Below are 19,946 nucleotides of genomic sequence, written 5' to 3' on the forward strand. Positions count from 1 at the left end.
GAGAGGAGGTGGTTCGATCTTACCTCCGCGATGCAGTTGTGTTTACTCATCGGCTATGACCACATCTATGACCCGGGGCAGTTTCCAGCTCAAGTGTAATTCGAAAGGATAACTATATTCGACGGAATATCTTGGCTAGAGGTCAAAGACCGAATGCTCTCTAGTGTCCGTAGTATCTCAATCTATGCACATATTATTTACATTCATATATCGGTACACTGTATAGTGTATATACTAAAAGTGTGAAAAGTCGAAATACAATATTTCAACGAAGAGAATTATCTATAGGAAAGACAATCGATGTAGGAAGAGATTGTACATTTATTATTATTATTATCATTATTATTATTATTATTATTTTTTTAATTTGATATACATATAAAATAAAAAAGTTATACGCGCTGCAAACAATGGTTGTAACGTCGTTACTTTTGATGGCTGTTTACTTTTGATTACGATTCAAAAGCTTTGGATTCAGCGGTGAATTAATTACGGGTTAAAATGGTCTGCCGTTGGAGCTGTTACGGCGCGTTTTTTCATTCAGAATATAGGTAAGCAAGGTTCGCGTACCTGAGGGCCAAGACAGAGATGAACCCCCGAGGGTTGAAAATTTTAAATAACCTGGAAATAAAGATACCAAGGAAATAAACGAGCGAGCGAACTAGCTCATATACTTCTTCTCTGCGGATCATCGTAAAACAGTTACGACGCTGAAATGAAATTGGCGAAGTGAAAAAAAAAAAGAAACAAAGAACGAAGGAAAAAGAAAAGCAAAGAAAAACAAAAATTTGAGAAACCGGAACAACATAGAAAACGTGGTTACTGTTTACTTCATTATTTATTTTATTTTTTTTCAATGTAAAAGTAGTATAATTGATCAAAACGAGAAGATGGATTACAATTCGATTTAAATTACAAGATCTTCAGAGTATCGAGTATTATTCAACCATGCATCTAATACCTGTGTTACTAGGAATGCGGATTAAAAAAGAAAAGAGAAAAAAAAAAAACTAACGATAATACGTACGGTGCTGTACGTTTATTTAGTTTACATTGAGATGGAAAAAAAAATGGAAATTCAATCCACCTGTACCACCGCTAGAATAGTCGGGCAAACAAAGGAGGCCCGAAAGAAAGCAAAAACAAAAAGAAAAAAAAAAATATGAAGTATAAAAAAAAAAATGCAACCGGAGTAATTACGAGTCGGTACCCAGTGGAAGAGCGGTTTTATGCCCGTCGTTGCTTTTCACGACTCTACCCTCCGAGTTTATGCGTCGGGCTGTTTGGTCTGCCATTTTTTGTCGTTCCGGTCAAACCCCCCCCCCCCCCCCCCCCCCCCCCGCCCAGCACAAAAACTATGCCAATTTCAACCGCGTCGCGAGCACAAAACGCCGCACGTTTATTCTTACCCGAGAAAGCAGAGAATTTCATTTATACCGGCAAGTTATTCTTATTATCATTACCATATAGTATGGAGGGGGAGAATTATAAAGGCAGCAATACTCGTGTATAAGTAATAATAAACACAAACAGTCTCACACTAAAAAAAAAAAAAAAAAAAAAAAAAAATCATAATACGTTCTGTTGTAGAATGCGTCGAAACTCTGGTTTCGGGATATTGCATTGAAATTGATTGATTGAGTAGGACGGCGTCGACACAATACACCGTTGTTTCAATGCGGATTTTCGTGGTAGTTAGCATCGAAAATTTTCACCATCGCTCCGCCCCAATACCGTAGCCAATTAGTACCACAAGTTTTTCATCGCCGAGACACGACAACTACACGTGCGTGTATAGGCACACATATTCATGTTATATACATGTCTGTACATAATGTAGCGACGGTGCATTATTCATGCTCTATTCACGCTCGGCTGACAATCTCGTGAATACTGAACACCCATTGTACGTCGAACACTGCTGTTCACAATGACAATAATAACAGTAGGTAATAATTTCTTGTCAAACTCCGAATCTATCAGGTATTTGAAAAATGCACCACTCGCTGCTGCAGCTTATGGTCGTTATGCAGTTTATAATTCGCGCGTTGCAAGCAGCATTTCAATATTCAGATTAAACAATTTTGAAGTAGTATAAAAAGCAGCAGCATCAGCAGATAGCGTCAAAGAGATATAACACGTACACCGTTTCTCGTTTATTATACAAAATGTGTCTAAAAATGTTAACCTGTTTCGATCGATATTAGCAACAACGCATACCTACGTATGCAATAAACAAAAGTACGTATGTACAGACCCTTGGCTTGATTCTGACGATACATTCAAGGCCACCGTTTGCCTTCGTTCCGCATGTTAAACAAGGGGTAGCAAACTACCACCCCAATAGCCTTGAACGTGTCAGAATCAATCCAAGGATCCCTAGATGTACAGGGGATGCCTATTTTACTTCGCCGGGGAAACACAACGCCGCGCCACCTACTTTGTCTTGGGTTACGTCGCCCGCGTTCTGGCAAGAGTAAACATTAAAGTAAGTGCACACACACACACACACACACGCACCGATACGTAGGTATAGACACCATAGTACCTACCCACCTACATAAGCGTGCAGTGACGGGGGATGATTTCATCCGGATTCCATTTAAAAAAGGTGAAATATTGGAGGGTCGGACGGACGAAGGTTTGCCGGATGTGTTTGCTCGAAGTGAATACGCCGCGTCGCCGACGGCGATGGTTTGCTCGCAGCCCTAAGACCGGGATGGATGTGAGGAAAGCATCTAGATAAGAGAAGGAAGAAACTCCCCTCCCCCCCTTCGCCCCTCTTTTTGTTCGACGACACACACGGACAAGATATTCTCCCGTATTCGAAGAGGGTAGCCAAATATCACGACCACCCAGTAATAGATTCGAAAAGTGGATGTCGCGTGTGACACGAAGTGTAGTGGTAGGTTCACGCAGCCTACACCTGATAAAACGACGCTGCGAATCACAGAGGGTGCACTGCTGTCTGTCTTCCTTTCCACCAGCTCCGCCACGAAAAGCTCACCTTCCTCCATCGTTCGAGCCCAGGCGCGATAAAGGGATGACGATGGTCGAAGCTTTTTCAATCTGCTTGGAAATACACCGCGTGTGGCGACGGCGCGGCGCGGGCAGAACGACGCTCTCTGTGTTTACACAGGCTGTTTATCCTGGCATGATAACTCCTCCTCGTCGCCGTCGTCGTCGTCGTCGTCAGCAATGTGCAGTGTGCAGTGTGCAGTGTGCAGTGTGCAGTGTGCAGTGGAGGTATAGTACTAGAGGGTTATATGTGTTTTTAAGCTCTGAAACTTCGAGGAGGTCCCTCCGTCACCGTTCCGCTGGATGGTCGAGGCGACTCGGGAGTTCTTCAGGGTGCATTGAAGATACTTTTGCGGCAGGAAAATGAGAAGTAAGAAGAAACGAAGAGGAAGAACAATAAGATGAAAGGAACGAGGCTTCTGCGGTGTTCACCCGAGCAAGTAGAGAGAGAGTGAAGTTGGTGTGGATCATGCTCGCGATCATCGAAATGGCCGGAAATGGGAATGGGACATGATCCTGGTGGTGCCGGCGAATAGCTAGGCATTGTTCTTGATGCCCCCTCCTTTTCCGACGCCCCCTCAACGTCGACGGGCGGTGGTTAACAACCCGCGGTTTAAGTGTGTCTCCAACGACGGTGCAGTGTATATATATGTATATATATACATGTATACGCGTGTATACCGAGTCGTATAACTCTCGTCACAGAGGGAAATGGCTAAAAAGTGTTTAGCATAAATTAGTTCGTCACGCGCGAGCAAGGAGCAGCCGATGAACGCTACCACCTACCACCTACTACCACCTACTACCGCCTCTAGAGCTTTAACGACCTCGTAAACATTTCACCGTTTATTCATGCGCGTTCGTCGTCTCATTGTCAGCTATTAGTGCGGCATCCTGCACCCCATGTACCCGTGTAATAGAACAAGGTGTAAAACTGGGTTACCAACATTTTTCTCCAGGTACATACCTACGTGCGTTATGATGCGTGCAGACTCGACTTTTGTCGAAACGATAGGCTTACCATATACCTCCGCCATCCTCTGACACAAATAATGGAAAACATTCTTCCAAGTCGTAATATTTCAAATCCTGTATATTCCTGTAGCCTTTCTCTTATATACCGAATTTTTACTAATCCTTAGGAAATTTTTTTCAACAACAGGGTAATGGCAAAGTTCAAGATTATTTGACCCATCCGGGAATCGCGTAAATCATACGTTATTTGCACCTACACTTTTACAATGAAACATGCAGCGACGTAGCGTGATCCATAAAATAGAACAAAGTCAATGTCACATAGATAGGTCATAGTTATTCCACTACATGCCTACCGTGTGATTCAATTTTCAACGGAGAATTTTTCTGTTTTTATTTTTTAATGGGCGAGGCAGAGCGACGTAGGTACTCGACGGGGGTTAGAGAGCCAGGGCGCGTTTCTTATTTGTTCGTAATAAAATTACAGTGCCAATAAAAGTTTAAACAAGGGAAGAAAATTCGTTTCGGCAGCGGCGCTGGGAAAACTTATTGTTAGTTACTTTTTCATTCAACTCCGCCGACGCTGCTCGGTTAACTTAGTTCCCTACTATTCTGGCCGGATATATATTGTCCACATTATTATACATGCATCCATAGTGCGGTAACTAACTTATTTTGTTTCTACTCCGCCTCATTCCCTTCAACGGGCGACTTTCCTTCCTTCCTTCCTTCCACTAGAGAATTTGTTAGTAAGTGTTGGTAAAGGGGAGGGAAGTAGAGCTGGAAAGAGAAATAAGGTGGAGGTGGGCAAGGGCGGGAGAGATAGACTGCGGAAATTTCGGTATGGCGTGCGAAATTATCGAATTCATTGATCAGCGAATTTTAATAAAGATTCTCCTCCACGTCCCTGCAGGGGTTGATTCCCATTCCATCGTCTCTCCGCACCCTCCTATCGCCGTCTATTTTTATCTTTGTTTAACAAGCGATCGAGAAAGAGAGAAAAAAGAATAAGCCCCAGCGGTGGAAGGAGACGTTAAACTTTAAAACTGTAAAGAGGGAGAATCGTATAACCTTATCCAATCCGTCGAATCAGTAACTCTCCTAATCAAGTCGTTGGCCACGGATCCGTAAATTTTTAATCCACCTTACTAAACGTGATGAGAGAAAGGAGGGTTTGGGAGAATAGCCAATCAAAAAAAAAAAAAAAAAACAGTGGAACCCGATAACCTGTACAACACGTCTGGACGTCAAGTAGACGTATTTTATCGCCAAAAAGGTGACACGCAGGTGCTGAACAAACGAAAAGCTCCCTCAGAAGTTGGACAAGATATTCCCATAAAACTTTAAGGGTGTGCAGTTGGTAAAGCCGTAGACCCAGAGGTTACGTATCAACTACGTGGGCTGGTCCTAGTCTACTTTAAGTTGAATGAAGTGAAACAACGACTGTGACATGGGCGTAAGTCATTCATTTATTTCCGGTTCATGTTCAAACCGCGTTACTAACCGCAACATCGGAATGGATCCTGATAACTCGGCTGAGTACAACCGGCAATTGAGGAAGGATAAAGAGATGGAGGAATGGGTGGAATGGGTGGAAGGAGAGATGGTCGTTAATTCAGTTCCCCGTCTGAAACCCGGGCATGTCTCTCTATAATAACTTTGTTACAAAGGATAATTGATTTGCCATTCGCATTATTGCGTAGACAATAATTTATCATTAAAATCCCCAATGATCACCGGCAACTCGCTTTTCTCTCCTCTCCTTTCCTTTGCGCCCATTCACGTTACGCAACAAAATGGGTATTATCTGTACGTCATGGGTCAATACCGTGCGTACATACGTACATATCCATCTATACCCATATTGCCCATACATGCAGTCATAGGAAATCAGTAAGCATTGGTGGTTTCAAATATGTTTATCTACATATATATACATATATACACGTGTGAGTGCACCGAGAATTGTCAGTTTTGGCAATTGCCATACTATAGAGCGCGACGTAATACTCTGCCGGTGATTTCGTATCCTCTATAGCACAGTAGTATAAGTAAGCGCCAACTTTACGATATAGAATTTTCATCCACGTGTATGAGTGTGTGTGTGTGTGATATTCAAGGCAATTCCCAGATGAAAATGTCATACAAATATATATGTGTATATATAAGTGTGTGTGTGTGAGTGTTGCGGGTACATAGGATCTAGGATTCATTGTCGTTACCGAGTTACGACATCCATAAACTTGATACGAAATCGCTTAACTGCAGCTGTCTGGTATGAAGATTATCTTAATAAAATTCTTTCCGCAGTGTAAACGTACACATACATAGATACGTATATACATGTATATATATTATAGTATAGGCACTATTTTTGACGAGAATAAGATTTACGAGAAACACAGGGATTTCGGATTTCTCTTCTTCTTTCCCCCGTCTTTCGATGACTTCCATCAAAAATTTCGATACGGTTACGACGGATCACTCTCTATGTTAATGTCACCCCGGGTATATTGTAATACCTATATCTTTGATAGCAGGAAAAAATCACTGGATCGAAATGGAATCTCCCGCCGGTGCGTGGGAGTATAAAAAAAATAAAAGTAAAAAAGAAAAAACAAAAAAAATAAATAAATCATCCCCGAAACGTGTATTCAACTATAAAAATAATATGGTCGGAAAAAAAATACAATTTTCGATACATCGAATGCAATGATTGAGCGCCGTTCGATTTGCGACGATACGTAATACGTTACAACGGAAAATACCTGCGCACACCCCGCGAGCTGATCCTCCCTCCCTTTCCCACCTGACACTCTAAATATAATTTGACGAACCCGTAGGACGTCACTTGGTACGTGAATAGAAGCGCGCGATAGAAGCCCCGTAAGGTCCTCATCCCTTCGCCCTCGAGCCTCGCCGCGTAAGTCGAGCGTAGCACGGCACATCGAGGCGAAGAAGACGCGTCGCCGAAAGTGCAAAGGGCGTAGGCAGGGGATCGTCGCCATCGCCATCGCCATCGCCATCGACGTCGTCGGTGTGATAGGAGAGTGCGAGAGTGTAGGCAAGAAAGGCTCTCTAAGCTGGCAGCTTTCATGGATTCTCTGATTTCATTTAAAAGAATGCACCGTCGCTCGTGTCCGGGTGGAAAATCTAATTAAGGGGACTTTAACAACGACGGACTATCACCACCTGGCGAACCAATCGCTGACAACTATCCCATCCCTGTTCAACACACCAACTCCTCCAGGCTACCTGGACACCTAACACCACCTCAGCGTATCGTTCCTACCCCTCAAATCAGGTACCCTCGATTAAAATCCCGTCGGGGCGACTCGAATGCTTCGCTAGACAAGGAGACCTGTGAACGAGATGTACCCGAGTAGGTACCTGAGCTGTGTGGGTGCTTCGAAATCTGCTGCAAGTGGAAGACAAGCCGATTGTACCAAGGATACTTGCAGATATCGTTTCACATGTTACCGCGAATGAAATCATCTCGCGAGTTCTCATTATCATTGAATTTAAATAAGCTTCGCGTAAGAAAACGAGGAGGACCATGTCTCAGGCGGTTAAAACGAAAGCTATAATACATAAAGTCCCCTGAGGCTGCAGGAAGTAGGCACAAAAGATATCGGTGGGTATTATACCGGCTCGCCTCCTCCACGACGAGCGCATTTAAAGTGATTAGGGAAATTCCGGTTGAAATGGACGGTAAATTTAATTTATTCCCGCACCGTGATGTTTTTATACGAAAAAATTTTCCGAGGTAGAGGCTCTGCCAGAGGGGGGGGGGCGAAAAAGCGAGAACTCTTCTTTATCGCGGACAAGACAGTCTTGAGCGCGAAGCGGAATATTAATTGAATGATGTTGAATAAAAATCTTTTCCTCGGCTGCGTAAGTTGGGTTGTGAAAAAATGGTATACAAAGGAAAAGAAAAAAAAGAAAAAAAAATACCCCCCATTACAGCCATTCATCTCCGTATTTTCGTATAAATTTTCATTTCAGCAATAATTTGTCGTTATTATCACCTTGCTTTTTTCTCTTTCTCTCGCCAAGGAAGGCATAAAATTTTAATATAGCTAAACAGAGGATTAATCAGTTATTACGCGATATAACGACTCGTTTTTCACGTATAATCGAACGTCTGCAGTGGAATATAACGATATCGGAAAAATCCATCCCTTTCCCTTCCCACACGCGCTTGCATATAGCTACTAGAGTTTCAACGAACGACCGTAGAAAGAAGCTGCGACGTGTTTTTCTCTCTCTTATTTTATCTACACGTTGTTATTGTTGTCGCACACGTTACATCCCGCAATGGATTGCAGAGCATACAACGAACCTTGAAAACGACACATTATATTTATCATTTCTATTTTCCTACTTTTCTTTTCTCTTTTCTCCGAATGCTGTCTCGTTCGCCTTGTTCACAATGACTTTTTTTCTTTCCCCCGGAACTGCATGTAGTACATATTATATATATATATATATATATATATATATATATATATATATATATATATATATATATATATATATATATATATATACACACACACACACACACACACACACACCGTCCTCGTCCAATTCAGGCTGATTATCACGGAGGTGTAAAAAGTTCGTCCCTTTGACGTAACGCAGGGTGCAGGAAGTAAAGAATGATGAACGCGAGACGGAAAGGGTTAGAGAGAGAGAGAAGAGAAAATAGAAGACGAAAAAAGGGAAACAGCGGTGGACGTAACGAGTATCTTTCATCCCCTTTCGCTCGACGACGCTTCAAAAGTTATTAAAAAGAGTGAAACTACTCTATTAAAAAGAGTCAAAGGTGCAGCGAGTTAATCTGTTAACGGCGACGAGCTGCTGTAAGGTGAAGAAAATCATCGGCAGACGATGACAGAGACTTTGGCCGACGACTCGACGATTGAAGATTTATTTTTAAAATAGGGAAGACGGTGAGCTTCTTTTCAACGAGATGATTTCGATCTTTCAAACAAGGAAACACACCAGGATAAGCTACTAGTCCAAATCACAATAACACCGAAGCGTCTAACGTTCATGGAAGTGTGGACAAATAAAATGTGCGTATAAAACGTAAACGCGTTTATTCGCATCAAGATTTTCCCCGGCAATTCGATATCCCGAGAATTGAAACGAAAAACACGAATACTTCGATCATCGTTGGCGGATAATGGGCCAAACACCAACTATATTGCAATCTTCGTCCAGCTATCTATAAGTGCCCGTGATGCTGCTGCACATATCTATGGAAAGTTATTTTTCAACCTTTTTTATTGCCACCTCGCGGGCGAGAAGACGGAACGAAGCCAAGAATCCCAGAGACCAGTGTTATAAAAAAAGGAATAAAATAACAGGAAAACACCGAGCCAGTGTAACTACTTCACGTCGCATCTTTCGTTTCTTCTTGTTCTTCTTCTTGTTCTTCTTCTTTTTCTTAATCTTTTTCTTCTTCTTTCCCTCCCGCGCGTTAGCAAATGATCATGGTCTTTGAACATTATAAATGCAAGTCAGGTGTCCGGGTAAAGCAATAAAAACAATTTTTACAAGCACATACCCTACAATCCTCGGTTAACTACAAGTCCGAGCAAAATTTTAATACACCCCTCGGCAGGGAGAAGGCAAAGAAACAACGAAGAAAATTATACGGGGGGAAAGAGAGATTAGGAAACGAATGAGAATTGAAGTCGTGCGGCGGACTTGCATGTGTGTACATTACATGTACCTCTACGAGTGATTCAACTTTGCTGGGGATGAAACTTTCCTACAGGCAACAAATGGCGCTGGTCCCTCCAGGGACGACCAGGACCAGGATCATCCGCGTCGGGTACCAGAGTTTGGGACTCGTGCGGAGCTCTTCCGGAAAATGCTAATACTCTTTAATCCCGGTCTCGCCCTTCCGCCGAACGGTACGTCAACAAAGTGATAGCAGAACCACTTTCGTCGACAATAATTCCAGCTCCAAGTTGAGGAAACTCCAGGATACCAGGAGGATAGACGTGCAAACCATCCCCCGGCGAATGTACAAAAGGGGTTAGGAGGAGAAAAGTTGTTGCTCGAGTGCAGGGAAGAGGCGAATTACGAATATAAAAAGGGATCGAAAACTAGCTGGTAGTGGTGGTAGTGAAAAACATCGTCCCTCGTCACATCTACACCGCAGTTCCATTACTCTAAGAGATCGTCATCAGGGGTTTCAGGAAAGGACCAATTACCGCGAGACGTACCTACGTTACCGCAGGATCCAGTGCCTACTTACTGCGAACAAAGCGGCTGCTGCAGGATGAGAATTTGGGGGGAAGAAGGAGGAAGAACAGGAACTCTCGATGTTCGGTCCAGCTCGTGTTTTCCACGAAGCAAAGTTCTCTTTTCCTTTTTTCGTAAGAACGAAAGACGAAAAACACAGGAGGAAATGACCCAACGTCGGCCCGGGGTGGAAACAACCCCATCGCTGCCAACTCCACATGGCCAGTTATCTCAGGCCTACTCCGCGGACTCATCCTCCAGCTTCCGTCACCCTTCGGAGCTACTAGATTCTCATTATGAGACAAGCGAAAGAGGACAGAGAGAAAAAACCGAGTTTCTGGATAACCCAACGCTCGGTGATCATAGATGAAGTTGAACGACTTCCCGCTCTGTGAAATACATACTAACCATAAGAGGACCGACATCATAATGTGTGTCAACTCTTGACAAATGGGGAATAGTTTTATGTATGAAAATACTCTGTCATTCAAGTATCTCCAAACATGAATGTCACAATATTGAATCTGTTTATATTCTGCGTTGCCGAAATTTCTGCAAGCGTGCTGGTCTCCTTACAGCCAACACCCGAAGACCAGATGCGCTTCTCCTCATGGTTGATGCTTGCCATATTACCGCAGGTGAAGATGTAAATAGGAAAGCCAAACGGCTGCTATAACCTCGATCTAAAAAGAGGAAAGAAGATCCAGACTCCCCGGAGAACGACCTGAGGTTGGATGGCAAACGAATGGAGCTATGATGACGCTATGATTGAGGAGTAGCTGGATGGATGGTAAAGAGGATAAGACGTGTTGGTCGGTTATTTGAATAAATGATAAAAACACCGCTCGTGCCGACTCGCCTCTGCGCATCCCCTCGTTTATCCACATCTTCGAACACCCCAAGCACCGTTTTAATTCTGAAATTTCATTTATATCGATCGCTCAGAATTCACCCAGCACGACTCCTTCGTATCACGTGCGTGTTACATTGTGACAGCTTAATGTAGGTATAGGTATGTCGTCTTTGTTAGTTTTTTTTGTTAATTGTATGCTTGCATACTCCCGATGTGTCTTCCTCTCCTATATTTAAAATAGTACTTTATTTGTATCCTATCATTGCTCTTTGGCCTATCTTCAGACCACAGCGTAATAAATGAAATCCTATCTATCTATCTACCTCTTCCCCTCCCTCTTCCTCTCTCGCACATTCGTTCCAAAGCATGAAAATCACTAAAGACTTACTGGAACTCAACGTCTTTACCACGATATAACCTCATTCTCTTTCTTCTCTGGCTCCTATATTTCTTCCATTCATAAAACATCCCCTGGTGTTTATTCCCTACACGAAAACGTTTTCAGGCAACTCCTCACCTATTTGTCCATTCATTCATTCATTCGTTCGTTCGTTTCTTCGAATCAAGTGGCATTACGTGTGTAAACGGGTACGTACCAGCTTATTTCAAGAACAAGTAAGATTCTCCCCTCGTTACATTCATTATTCTTACCACCCCTCAAACGCGATTCAGTTTCATCGTGCTTCAATGGGAAATTCAGTAAATCCTACCAAGATGTAAGTTGACATTCGACTGCTTTGTTACTGCAAAGTTTCAGAGGGTTACGGGGGGGATGGGGAGGGGGGGGAGGTGTAATAAAGCCTTTTAAAATCTTCATTCAGCTTAACGCCGCATAGCCGTTGCCAACAACAATAAGAGTAAAACTCTACGATCCATTATAAATGTGACATTTGAGGTATAGCAGCAGCATACCTCAGTTCTTTATACTGTGAATGATTAATTAATTCTCGGTTGAGTTTTGTTCGTCGTCGGTGTTGCTGCACAGAACCTATAGGCTGCATCAGCTACTCCTACCCGCCTACCATAGTATAATAAAAGATGCAGCACGGGTATTAAAATGTCGGCCGGTGAATTTCCAGAGGTTACAGGCCCACAGAAACACGTTTACAAGCGTCTCCCGTAACGTCCACAGTAGACACCATAGAGAGTATACCGTGATGTGCGGCGGTGCTGTCCATAAAACACTTGCCAAGAATAAATGCACGAATAGAGGGATCGCCAGGAGATAAGAGAAACCGGGGATACTCATTAAATTTGTAATCCCTTGCGTAGCAAAATTGATATTTCATTTAATATGGATTAACAAATATATATATATTTGTTAGGTTATATATATATATATATATATATATATATATATATATATATATATATATATGTATATCCAATGCAAGGAATTTCAATAATTGAAAGAAATGTTCGTTTCACGTTTCTTTCGAACAGAAAACGAAGCTGCAACTCTACAATGGGCCCTAAACCGTGATCGTCTCCAGACTGAAGTTTTCAGTTTAGACGCAATTTCAGCTCTACGTATAACGCTAAGATAAAAAATAAATAATAAAAATAACATAAAGGTAATAGGAAATATGAATTGAAAGCCCTTTTGCATCGAGACTTTTCGTCGTTTCGATACGTGCTGCTCTTTTTACATGAATCCCACTCACTTACTTTGCGCATGTTTTTTTTCTTCCGCCTCTGTTATCTTTCCCTCTCTTTCCTCTATCCATGCATACATATTACGAAAGATTTCTGGGCGTAAATTAATTCTTCGCGAGTATCCAAACCATCCATGGATGTGAGTCCATCCCCACACGTGGAAAACTACGTACATTAGGGTACACGCAGAAGTGGAAATAGGAAAAAGTAAATCTCGTGGTCCGGCGGGTTTGACAAATAATTAGTTAAATAAATAAATAAATAAATAAATAAATAAATAAATAAACAAATGAATAAATATTTTTCTGACGCGTCGTTTGTTCTCCTCCTCTTCTTTGTCGCTGCGCGAGTGATGGCATGCGGGCAAAGCTTCTTCTCTAATTCTTCCTCCCCCTGCTTGCCGCTGTTCTTCCACGAGAAGAACCGACAGGCGAGTGAGGTGAGGAATTAGGAGGCGTCGTTCCCGGCTCATTGTCGGACAGATTTTAGATTAGGTTCGGTCGTTTCAAAGTGCGCTGCCATCGCGGTCGGCTGGGCTATCGATTTAAACCTTGCAGCGCCCGCGTAGTCCTCCTCTACTCGCCCTGTGTCAGACGGACGTCCACATTCATACGAATTTCCATACGCCTACACCTGCCGACGTAGTATATAGCCATGCGGGTATGCCGACGCGAGTACACGAAGCGTACCGTGCTTAGGGCTAACCTAGTTTAGGAAGGTTGGGCTTGTTATTCGTAACCACCGGCCACAATCCTTGCTCGTAGTGCAGGTTATGTGAGTAAAGGAACATGAGAAAGAGAAAGAGAAAGAGGAAGAGGAAGAGGAAGAGAAGCACACGACGAAGGTAGAACAATCTCGAAATATACGTAACTCACTCGCTTTTTACCCGGGTTTGAAAATCAATTTTCGTAACTACCGGCTGCACGATTGCTCCAGAATTCGGGTTTGCAAAAACCGCGAGTCGTGAACAAGATTAAGAAGAGGTTCAAGTCCTAGGAGAAAAGCAATAGAGAGACAGATCTTTTGTAAGCGTAAAATATAGCCCCACCATCACGCCCTCCCTGCGCACCGATTCTCGCTCCCTCACTCTCTACTCTCGTACTTTTCACCCTTCTCCTTGCTACGCACTTCGGTTGTTTCGCTCGCAGGAAGAAGGGCTTAGAGGTAAGGCGAAGTCCCGTAAATTACAGTCTCTAGCGACAGGTGGGCGCGGAGTTGGAAGCGAGTCTATATACATATGTATACGAATATACAAGATGGTCCCGAATCTATGTAAGACGCCATAGCTTTATACATACAATACATCCTTCTTACCTATACCTGTACATACGTATATATATATATATATATATATATATACGTAAACACGTGGCAGTTTTCCAGAGTTCCACCGAATTCTCGTTAATCCGACACTGGCTATCCTGTAACACGGATCTGCGATAGCTTTCTCCAAATAATGAAGACGTAAGTGATGAATTGATAAATGTATATATATGTATATATATTGAATCATCATATACGCAAAGGGTTGGGTAAAACGTAGCTTTGTTATCAAGCGAACCATTCTTGAAATCAGCGAAGCACCTCCACCTACACGCCACTGTCATAGCGAGCATACGATGAGAACAAGAAGAAGAAGAAGAAGAATAAGGAGGAGGAGAAGAAACGAGAAACAGTTTCAACTTTTAAATAATTCAAGTCGAATCTGAATTCAAAGAAATTTCGGTGCACGATTACTTGCATTTGGCTTCTTCCGTATTATATCGCGGAACAATTATCGTATGACTATAGCTATCCCATACCTATCTATATCCCATAAAACAATCGCTATAGACGTTGCAATCAATTTCAAAGCGGCGATAATTTTTTACCGCAGATAAACAGGAAAAATTACGACGACGATAAGTGTGGAAATGTATATTTAAAAAGAAAAAAAAAAGAAAACTAGATAAAGGTAATCTTAAAAAATTTCAATGTTACAAGTTAAATTATACGAACGAATAATAATTAGAAATGTTTGCATTATTCGGGCAGCTGTACGTGGGTTTTACATTTGTATAGAACAGATTTAATACCTATAAGACCGGAATCAGTGTTAACAGAAATACACCCCCCCGGCCATTGTTATTCGGCAGTTCTCCACACAACCCACTGTTCTCATTATTTCCTTGATTATTATTTTTTTTATGTTACTTTAAAGACATTCGAAGTCGCGGATACACGTTATAATTGTACACGAGATACCGTAGCCCCGATACGTATCCACGTCTGACACAAATTGTACGCGATTCAAACTGTCATTTTCCACGTTATTTGAATCTAAACACGACAATTCGATTTTGGAAATTACTACTTTGATATAGAAACTTTTTTCCAGCAAATCTACATTGTCTTTAGTATAAATTGATTTCTGACATAACGAGGTTCGCTTCCATACATATATACATATGAAAGTAGTTACAGAATAGGATCTGTGAGTTTTACGTAGTCGGTCGGGTTGATCGATAGAGAGGAATCAGTGAAATTACAGAAAGGAAATGTTCTGTAATGATAATATCTTTCGTGACATTTCCTCGAAATTTCAGGACGACACGTTGAATAATAATATAATATATGAGAATTGGATTCTACATACATGGGTATACAGCATTAGCGGGATATTCAGAAATGTAGAAACACAAAACATACGTGTAAAAAATTAAAAAGCAAGGAAAAACTGCCGAAAGTTAGTTAATCACAGCATGGAATCTGAAACGATTTTGCCGTGGGAGTATATGAATTATAATCGATGGACCAACGTTCAGAGATTCCACCGTTACGTGTATGAATACATATATTTATAAACTAATGTATAAGCTGTAGAAAATTTCTTAAGAAACATATTTTAATAATAAAGAACGTTTAGAAGATTACCCGAGAATACTTAGAGGCTTTATCTCAGCTTTTATCTCACGTTTTAATATTCACTTACCAAGTGGGCGTTACGGGCCTCTACCTTATACCTATATGGCTCCTTATCGCACTTGTTAAGCTCTTCTAAAAGCCAAAAGTTATGCTGAGAAAATCCGTCTTCCAAATCCCCCCCCCCCCCTTCCGTTCCTCGTTTTTCATTCTCATTTTTTGCATTTACCACAGCATCGAAAGTTACCCCGCAAACGCTATAGATATATATATACATATGTACGTATGTATACATATATATATATTTGTCGATTTTAGAATTACGCTCGAAATTGCTATTCACGGGGTTCATTCAACTATTTCTTCCTTTGAATTGACTCTCCGTCGCAACGAGCCAATCCCCCCATAATACGTTTATGCTGGATTCAGTTGAGAAACTGTAGTTTCGATATAAAATAAATTCCAGCATACGACAACCCCGCGATGAATCATTGCCAGATAAAAACAAATGTGACTCTATATGTAATAAGAATTAAAAGTTGCTACCTTAGGGTGCGTAACATGTGTTTCAGCTAGATGACTCACCTGTAACAAAAAAAATGAAACAACAAATGATTATTTGTGCAACGACTAAAAGGCGATATCATCATGATCAGCAGCCATCGCTGCAGTGCAATAAATCGCGTTTGTAGAAAATTCATTTCCAAACGTACGTTAGGCAGGTAGCTATGCGATAGAATGCTAAGCCATAACCCTAACCTAATGTAACTTTAGTCGAGTCATTGGTTTGCGGCCAACAAAACTATTTCCGTCTTTCAAAATACACAGAGCGCTGTATAGATCGAACGTTTCTCGCTTTCGGTGAGCGTAAATCGCACTACAGGAATCTAACTGTTATAGATGCCTGATCGTCTCCTCCCCCCTCCCCCTTTTTTTCCTCTCACTCCTCGTCGACGATGTCTAGCGCGATGATTTTTACGAGTTGCGCGTATACGGACCAACGTCATTACTAAATTTCCTCCAGCGTAGATTAAAGAACCTCCGTCAAAGTACCGAGCATCAACGTGGCACGCGAATTAATCCAACGCCGGCAGACTCGATGAGAATCACGTAGGCGCGGCTAAAGTGCGTAGGCCCACGACGTTTTTCACAACCGTTACAAAAATAGTTACACGAGTTTAACGACCAATGAGAAACTCGCTAGTCGCGTAATTTCCCAGCGAACTGTTCGAAAGTTTTTAAAAATATATTACTATATACACTATGCGACCTTGACCACGAGACGTGAGAGAAACACGAGTCAGAATAATGATTCGGGGACGAGGAAGATTCTTTTTTCCTCTCCGCACAGCAACGAATTCTTCAAAATTATTGCGACGTGTTATTTTATTTAAATTGAATATTAGCAGCACGGGTCAACGCCCAGGGTGAAGAAACAGATTTATTAAGCACCGTCTGGCTTGGATAATAGATCGATGTCGACTGATCGAATAAATTAATGGCGGCGACGAAAATATAAGCCGGCGAACGGTTCGTACAACTACGTAAACGAATTGGAGTAAGTGCGTGTGCTTTCGAGCGTCGCCTCGAAACAACAGAGACGATGTTTTAAGCCGAACACTTAAAATATTAATCCTCTATTGAGATGAAGATCACGTTCCAAGATTCTTGCCAAGCTGCGGGCGGCTATCGGAATACATTATACCTGCGAAACAAGTCGACGACAACATGTGCGAGTTAAGAATTCCCGCATCTTAGCGTACCGACGTAGAAAATAACGGGAATAGATGCAAAGTCGCAAACATTTTTCATCCAGTGGTGATATAATCACAAGCTAATCGTAAGCAAGTGGAGATAATTTTTTTTACATTCAAAGTTAGGAAAATCGTATAAAAAATTACGAATGAAATCACAAGTGTTAAGGGAAATTCACTTGTCGAGTTCGCTTGGAGAATACCTCATATATACCGACCTAAACTAGACGAGTCGTTCGTATGTACATGCATGTACATTAGACTGTATCAAAAAAATTGACTATTTTTTTTTTTAATGGTATACTGAAAATATTGTTCAAGATGACGAAAAAGAAATACCATAAAAATTTCAGATTTTAATATTGATATTTAGAGGTGTCTCATCGCGATTTTCTACTTTTCTACTACAATAATGTACATAAGGCGAATGCCTTATATATCTCGTCAACCACCCTCCTCTTACCGTTGATTACTCATTGCTCGACATATATACATGCATATAAACATACTTAAGCAGCTCGCGCGTCTCCTCCTACCGACAGATCACGCCATTTTCTCATTACCATTATCAGCGTTGTTATTGTCTGTGTTATTAGATTAGGTGTGACGATTGTTACACGCGACGTAACGTAACTGCGTATACAAAAAACTTATACGTGTCGTAAATGTCTGGCGTTCCTCCAATTTCCGTTACACCTTATCCATGAAAAAAAATTGAAAAATTCACTTAAATCCGGAACGAAAGAAACTTCATCCCAACTTCTTTACAATCACTCATCATAAATTATACGTGTATATACAATATACATATATGTAAAATATTAAAGCGCAGTGTCTCAACGTTGCTCCGGTTCTCCTCTTCCTCTCAAGTAAAAAATGTATGGTAGAAAGGAGATCGAGATAAAAAAGAAATGGGTGCGGGGGAGGGAGTCTCGTAAGAAGAAAGAAGATCCAGATGAGATATCGAGTTCGTCGCGCAACATTGCACCGGACAACCGCGCGCGAGACCCGAGCAAGCCGGGGGGAAAATCAGTCAAAGTTACGACGATCTTTTCTCCGGTATTCCTTGGCCCAACCCCAGACTCTTCCCCTTCTCCCTCACCTTCTTGCCATGCTGCTGGCCATCCGCTGTGGGTGGAATGGAAACTCCTTCCACGTATATATATACGTATATATTTCTTTCCATTTCCGTGGGCGAACCTATCATTGATCAGGAAAGCAAGAATTCTGTACACAGAATATGTAATGTAAGGCACGAGTTGCCCGTTAATAAATTATTTTTTAACAATTCTATTTTTTCTCTCTCTCTCTCTCATACATTGCACCATATTTTCGATTAGGAGATTGAGATCAATGAAAAGATAAACAGCGAAACATTGTTAAAGGATCTCAAAAGCTACAAACTTTTCCACAACGATGAATTTGCCAAATAAGTTGGAGAAAACTAATCTGCCCAGTCGAAGAAATCCTCGCGTTCTCGTTTTGCGCACGAAGAAATCTTACGAGAATTTTCAATAAAACGGCCGCGCGGCGGCGGCGGTGGCGGCGGCGGCGATGAATCACTCTCCGTGGTTGACATCGACCATCCTTCCCTGAGAGTATTAAAGCAGCGATACAAGTGAAACGTGAATCTGCATCGAGTAATATCCTATATATATATATATATATATCCGATGCACCCTTTGTGCAAAGAGGAAACTCGACGGCAGTTTGCAAAGGCCGTAGGACTCGGACCCTCGGTATGGCTGCTGTACAGAGTAGGGAATTTGAGAGATTTTGGGAATCGAAATGCCTGCGGCATCGGCGCTCGCCTTGATCGTCGTCGATCGTCAAACGGTAAACGGCAGAGTCAGAGGTCAAACGCTCGCAGGCGAACCAATCGAGAGATTCCGCCTGTCGATATATGTATATACATGCCGCGTTACTGCGACGGCGGTGACTAGGGTTAAACGCGAATATCCTTCAGGTTCGCGCTTAACCGTGGCCAGAAGGACTGCCGACGGATCTCTTTGATCTTCGCCACGAGCAATGATCAAAGTAAAGTCGAAAGAAATAGAGAAAAGGGCGCACGCGCGAGAAATATAGAGGAAGGAGAAAAGGAGTGAAAGTGAGAAAGGGTAGAAAAGAAAGAGAGGAGAGAAGGAGAGACGATGCACTCCTGGCTTCCGTAAGACTTCGCGCCCTTGGCCTCACCCAGCTGATTCGGCGATTCCACTTCAGCTTCAACTCCTACTCCTACTTCCACTTCCACTTCCACTTCCACTTCCTCTTCTCAAGACTCAAGAGTTGCCGGAGCTTTCGCTTCCTCCTGGCCACGGCAAGTCTGCACGCTGGGCTACCGGCGAGCGAGCACTTTCCAACTTCCATCACACACCGTCGGGGTGACGATCGACTTTTACCATAAACGTTGACGAGTATCGAACGGACGGACGGTGAAAACTAGCTTCTTTGCCCCGCTGGCCGTGATATCGATTGCGTGGCACTTTTTCTCTCTCCCTCCCCTGCTTTCTCTTTCTCTCTCTCTCTCT

General features: G+C 42.2%; 1 protein-coding gene across 1 annotated transcript in view; it reads right to left on the reverse strand.

Moving 5' to 3' along the window:
- Window positions 1–19,946, reverse strand: part of LOC124413243 (max dimerization protein 1-like) — a 121,925-nt gene that overhangs the window by 63,940 nt on the left and 38,039 nt on the right. The window lies entirely within an intron of this gene.

The sequence above is a fragment of the Diprion similis genome, chromosome 12 (genome assembly GCF_021155765.1).
Source record: "Diprion similis isolate iyDipSimi1 chromosome 12, iyDipSimi1.1, whole genome shotgun sequence".
Classification (NCBI taxonomy): domain Eukaryota; kingdom Metazoa; phylum Arthropoda; class Insecta; order Hymenoptera; family Diprionidae; genus Diprion; species Diprion similis.